Source organism: Nannospalax galili, unplaced genomic scaffold (assembly GCF_000622305.1).
Source record: "Nannospalax galili isolate Female #2095 unplaced genomic scaffold, S.galili_v1.0 scaffold1398, whole genome shotgun sequence".
NCBI classification, from domain to species: domain Eukaryota; kingdom Metazoa; phylum Chordata; class Mammalia; order Rodentia; family Spalacidae; genus Nannospalax; species Nannospalax galili.
Window position 1 is genome coordinate 1,042,101 of NW_008342016.1, and position 6,363 is coordinate 1,048,463.

The 6,363-nt window shown below is 42.6% G+C and overlaps 1 pseudogene; it reads right to left on the reverse strand.

Annotated features, from left to right (window-relative positions):
- Positions 1–3,124: 3,124 nt before the first annotated feature.
- LOC103738001 lies at positions 3,125–5,883 on the reverse strand (annotated as a pseudogene).
- Between the last annotated feature and the right edge of the window lie 480 nt (positions 5,884–6,363).

Sequence of the window (6,363 nt, forward strand, 5' to 3'; positions counted from 1 at the left end):
CCTAAAACATACTATACAAAGATGATAGAACAGTTCACTCTCATTTATCATCTAACCAAGGGTATTCTTAGAGCATCTAATACGTGCCGAGTGGTACTAAGATAAAACACAGTCCCTATCATTGGGCTAATACAAAAGGGAGGCTTTTCAGAGTTGTTTCCTCCATCTGCTAAAAAGTGTGTGTGTGTGTGTGTGTGTGTGTGTGTGTGTGTGTGAGAGAGAGAGAGAGAGAGAGAGAGAGAGAGAGAGAGCATCTGAAATACCAAGTCACCGTATCACAAAATTGAGCAATTTTTTTTGACAACCCAGAATCTGTGGACCAGTGTGCACACCGAGAACCCTCCCTTTTCTCCATCATTTTCTCCTCTACTTTAACACGCATCCATGTAAACTGATAATATTGGTAAAGCAGATAGCAAGCAGATCAGACAGAAGTTGGCAGCAAGTGGGTCCCTCAGCGAAACAGAGGCTAAGCTTCCCACCTTTTGGATCCTTGTCCTTTCCAGTTTCTAATTAATCACAAGATTCATAGATGGTGTCAAGTGCAGAGAGAGTAGTGACAAGAGGTAATTTAGCTGTGACTCTGGGGACATTCAGAGTCCTGGAAGAGTTTCAGGGCAGCTCATGGGTCAAACAGATCATTGCTTGGTGAGGTGGGCTCAGCAGCCATCACTCCCTAAATACATTAAAGAACAAGAGCAGCAGCTGACCAAAGCTGGGAGACAGCTGATTCATTCTGTGAGAGTATGGAAAATCAAAGAAAGTTTAGGTTGATTTGGTAGATGAAGAAATAAACGACCCAGTTGTCACCAGTTACCTTAGTAAAGATGACTCCAAGTGCAGAGGTTGTTGGTGGATTGCTCAGCTGATTGCTACCTTCCTGTTGTACCCAGGGGAAGGAAGTGCTGCCCTGATCAAGCTGATCCCTTTGAGGTGCCTGGGCTTCTGCGGAGCTCTGAGACCTACATGTGTGAAGCCTTCTCTGGTTCTCTTTTCACTGTGACTCACACCCATTGCAACACCAAGTAATGACTAAGTCCTTCCTCAGTGGATGAAGGGAGGAGAGACTATACGTCACAGGTTACCAAAGAAATCAAAGTTTTCGATAAATTTAATTTAGCCAGCTGCAGAAGGAACTTAGAATCTCTCGACCAAATACAGCAACTGAAATGATGTAACAAAATGCATTTTGTAAGCTACCTGGCATGCTGTATGAATAATTTCATTTTTTAATTATGGCTATTGTTTACATCTTGTTTTTTCCTTCCTATTAACATGCTTTTGACTAGTACCTATTTGCTTCTTGGAGAATAAGGAGGAGAAATTAGTGTCTGATAATAATGTGATGAAACAAGCAAGATTTGGGAACTATTCACTGTATGACAAAACTTCTTGGTATGGTCTCTGGAACCGAGGACAGGAAGATGCCTCTCCCACTTGAGCTGGCTCTTTCAGCTTCTCTCAGTGGACCTGATGCCCCTTGGAGCCAGCAGAAGTTGAAGTCATGGGGCATGAGATGCCACTCACTTTTTTCTCCTGCCTGACAAGCTCCCTTCACTTCAGTCATAAAGGCACTGCTTTAATTTCAGTTTCCCTGTAAATCGATTTCATTCTGTACTCCTCAGATTTCCTACATTCTCTGTTCCTTTTTGAAAGTAGTTATGGTTTAGCTAGAGCAAGTGTATGAAAGAGCACTCCCTCCCTCTAAGTGGAGTGGAGACACTACTCTGACCTCTTGAATTACATGGGCGGGGTTGCTTCTTCCTCCAAAAGAACAAAAGACACATTTATTCAGGAAAGAATTTGGGGTACTCAAAATGTGCCAAATATACGCCTTCCCCTTTAACAATCTACAAAGTAAGGTCCACCTATGAAACTTCAGAGAAAAAATATGGACTTCAATCCACTTGAAGAAAGGTATAAAGAATCATTCCTGCTTATGAGCAGGGGAAGCTGAAGGGTGGACAGCCTCTCAGGCACCCGGGTGGGCCTGGAGAACTGAAGGGAAAAGGCAGAGAAGATTATACCATGGTAGGCTTTACTTAATAATCTTGCCCAGTGCGGTTCTGCTTTTAAAACAAAAAGTTAAGGCTTATTTGCATATTGGGGTTAAAAATTCCTCCCATCTACCTGGCATGTCCCTCAGTTCTGGTGGACCAAATTGAAAAGTTCAATTTCGGCACCCTGGAACTGGGGTTGGGACAGTCCTCCTGTCCTCAGTTTGCCAACTGGTGCCATCTCGGTGCTCAGTTAATGGAATTATCTGTTAGCAGCTCTGTATGCAGATAGAAACCATGCCCACATTCAAAGTCACATCCTAAGTCCTACCTGTCTTCATCCCACCACTTTGAGGACTGGCAAGATGGCTCAGATGGTAAAGGCACCTGCCACCAAGCTTGATAACCTGAGTTGGATCCCCAGGACCTACATGATGGAAGGAGAGAACTGACTCCCACAATTTGTCCTCTGACCGCACTTGAATTGTGGTGTGTATGCCCAACACACACACACACACACACACACACACACACACACACACACACACACAAATGCAAAAGAGAAAAAGAATGTAACCTCTGAAAATATTACTTTGTTTAGCATCCCCCTACATTGAATTTCAGATCCTCAAAGGTGATCTATATACCAAAATGACATTTGAATTTATCCCCATATTCCCTTTTAAAACAGAAGGTCGCAGTGTGGAATTTATTCCAAATATAAATTTTGTATTGATAATTGGGTTATAATTATATAGCAATAAGGTTAGATACTGCCATAGACAAAACACTAAACTGATGGCCCTCCTTTTTCTTGTTAATCTGTATGTCCTGCACATTTCTGCCCATATGTCTTCTCCACCTACCCTTTGCCAAAATACCAAAACACAAGGAGACAACCCTGGTCTACAGGTTTCCCAGCCAAATTCTTTTTTAAAATAATTTATTTACTATTTTTATTTTATGTGTTTGAGTGTATTACCTATGCCCACAGAGGTTAGAAGAGGGTGTTGGATCCCCTGGAACTGGAGTTATGCCTGGTTGTTAGCTACCACGTGGGTGCTGGGAATCAAACCTGGGTCCTCTGCAGTGTTCTTAACTGCTGAGCCATCTCTCTAGCCCCCCAGTCAAATTCTTATACCTGTGCTGACCTTTGGGATCTGAGGTCCATTGCAGAGAATCTTGAAAGGGGAGTCCTGTGGAGAGAAACACACTTACCCCTCACTACAACTGCAGAGGTCCAAGTTCCGAGTGTATCTAGTGTTGCTCTCCTAAAGCTGGCCTGCAGAGCAATGCTGGCTAGGGAAATGCATGTCTTCCTCCTTCCTGGTGGAAGCATGTAATGCTTTGCCCAAGGCCACACTCAGTTCTTTGAATAGCTGTAAATCGGCACTGTGACTTTTAGTACATAAAAGTGTACACTGTATTTTTCCTCTTCTTTCTGTCAACAGGTGGTTCTCTTATTTTCTCTCTAAAGGAAATCTGTCCTTTGATCCCCCTTATACACCAAGAATGCCTTTGTTGTGCAAGAAACCTGAGCTGAGGCTTGACCCAAACTAGGAGTGTAGTTGTTCTTTTGGTTTTTCCTGCCTCTCCCAAGTGTAAGATGAAACTGGGTTAATCCTTTGTTCTCCTATACAGTAAGAGTTTTAGATATACTAATGACGAGGGACTGAGTTATTGCAACATCCAGTGACTGCTTTGAGGAAAGGTTTTTCATATTTGTGGAGTACATATTCTTTTTTAACTTACTGGCACAAGAGGTCCTGGAATGAAAAGGTGGGGTGAGGAAGATTACATGGGGGAATCACTGTTTAGGGAAGGTGGACAGAACAGGGAGAAGAAGGGTGCCAATGGAGATGATGGATGCCCAGGAACACTGGGGATTGCTGGCAACAGGAAGATGTATGAGAAATAAAGATGGAGGCTTAGCAAGAAAAATGTGGCTCTTCTAGAGGGAAGAGGAGGGGACTCTTGTCAGTGTGACCATCACAGCTGAGAAACTCCTTTTTAACACCCCACTAACTTCTCCCCTGAAGATCGTAAGACCCTCAGTCCTCATGTCTCCCTTGTCAAATCACAGTTCTGCACAACTGTCTGCTGTTTACCAAATGTATTATAAAATGCACATGTTTCCCTGGTTTGGGGATCTACATTTCTAAAGGTTTTCACATATAAAACTTACATTAGGGGACTGGAGAAATGGCTCAGCGATTAAGAACACTGTCTGTTCCCACAGAAGACCCGGGTTTGATTTTCAGCACTCACATGGTGGCTAACAACCATCTGTAATTCCAGTTCCATGAGATTTGATGCCCTCTTCTGTCCTCTGCAGGCATTGTGTGACTTGAGTGCACTTCCATACATGCAGGCAATACACTCATACAGATAAAATAAAAACAATAAATTAAAAAAATTTTTTTGGTCTTTTTGAGACAGGGTCTCCCTGTAGCCCCAGCTGTCCTGGAATGCTCTGTGTAGACCAAGCTAGACTCAAACTCAGAGAGATCCGCCTGGCTCTGCCTCCCTAGTGCTGGGGTTAAAGGCATATGCCGCCATGTCCAGCCACAAATAAATTTTTTTAAAAACCTTATATTAATGTTGTTGTCCTGCTTTACTTGTTTTTAAAACAGGGGCCTCAATATGAGCCTAGTTATGTGTGAGGAAAGAAATGCTCAATGTCATTAACACAACCAAGAAATAGATAACACATTGTTCACAGTCACCCAGTAGAAGTTGGTGGGTTGTAGACAAAGAAAAAGCCTGCACAGGGTGACGGGGATCTGCTCTGGTAGAGGTTGACTCAAGGCAAGCCTGGGTTACACAGTGAGTTCAAGGCCAGCATGGGCTTTAGCATAAGCCCCTGTCACGTATACACCAAAAACAAAAATAGAAACAAAAAACCATGGACAACAGCAACAAATAGTTGTATTATGTACTGCACCAGCAACAGTGCCACATAGGACATCTTTAATAGACACATTCTTTACATTGACGCCTACATTGTCCCCAGGAAGAACTTCACTCAAAGCTTTATGTTCATTTCAACAGATTTTACTTCAGCTGTGACATTGACTGGAGTAAAGGTAATCACCATACCAGACTTGAGAACACTAGTCTCTACTTTGTCCACAGGGACAGTACCAATACCACATATTTGGAGACATCCTGGAGGGGCAGTGGCAGAGGTTTGGCAGTTGGACAAGTTGGTTGTAAGATTCAGTCCTTACTAGTGACTTTCCATCCCTTGAACCAAGGCTAAATCATAGCACTTGGCGCTAGCATGTTGTCACCATTCCAACCATAAATTGGTAGAAATGCTTACTGTATCATGGCTGTAGCCAATTTTTTTAATATAGGTACTGACTTCCTTAACAATTTCCTCATATGTCTTCTGGCTGTAGGGTGGCTCAGTGGAATCCATTTTGTTGACATCAACAATTAGCTGTTTCACACCCAATGTGTAAGCCAGAAGAACATACTCATGGGTCTGTCTATTCTTGGAGATACCAGCTTTGAATTCATCAACACCAGCAGCAACAATCAGGACAGCACAGTCAGACTGAGATGTGCCTGGTAATCATGTTTTTGATAAAGTTTCCATGTCCTGGGCCATCAATGAGAGTCACATAATATTTTCTGGTCTTAAATTTCCACAGGGATATGTCAAAAGTGATACCATGCTCACACTCAGCTTTAAGTTTGTTCAAGACCCATGAACAAATGGGTGAATGACTTTTCCCATCTCAGCAGTCTTCTCAAATTTTTCAGGGTTTCCTTTGTGGAGTTCACCACATTTGTGGATCAGATGACCAGTCGTGGTGAACTTGCCCGAATCTATGTGGCCAATGACCACAGTGTTGATGTAAGGCTTTTCCTCGCCCATTTGGCTTCTAGTTAGCACTGGTTTTCATAACACCTGCATTTTGATGGCAAACCTATTGCAAAATTTCCTGTCTCAATTCTTAACCCACAGAATTGTCAATCAGGGCTCAGAACACAGTATCCTAAAACATGATTGAGAGCTTTAAGCTGAAGGAAATTTGGAATATGCAGATGCAAGAAAGCTTCATTTTGATCCTTTCCTTCCCTTCCCACCCTCAAGTAGACCATAACAGAATTCTCTGACCTACTTCCCTGAAAGTAGATCACAAGATCTTCATTCCAGAGGGGTCCTGTTCTACTCCCGGAGGCCAAGAAGAATCATCCCTGCTGAATAGTCTCCCAACTCATGACCTTAGATCATATATATATATATTTTAAACTGTCCTCTGCATTTACACTTCCATTGAAAAGTCACAAAAATAGTTTTCCCAGGTTTTGGGACTTCATCTCTGAAGACACTTGCATCATGTGTTTTTCTTTT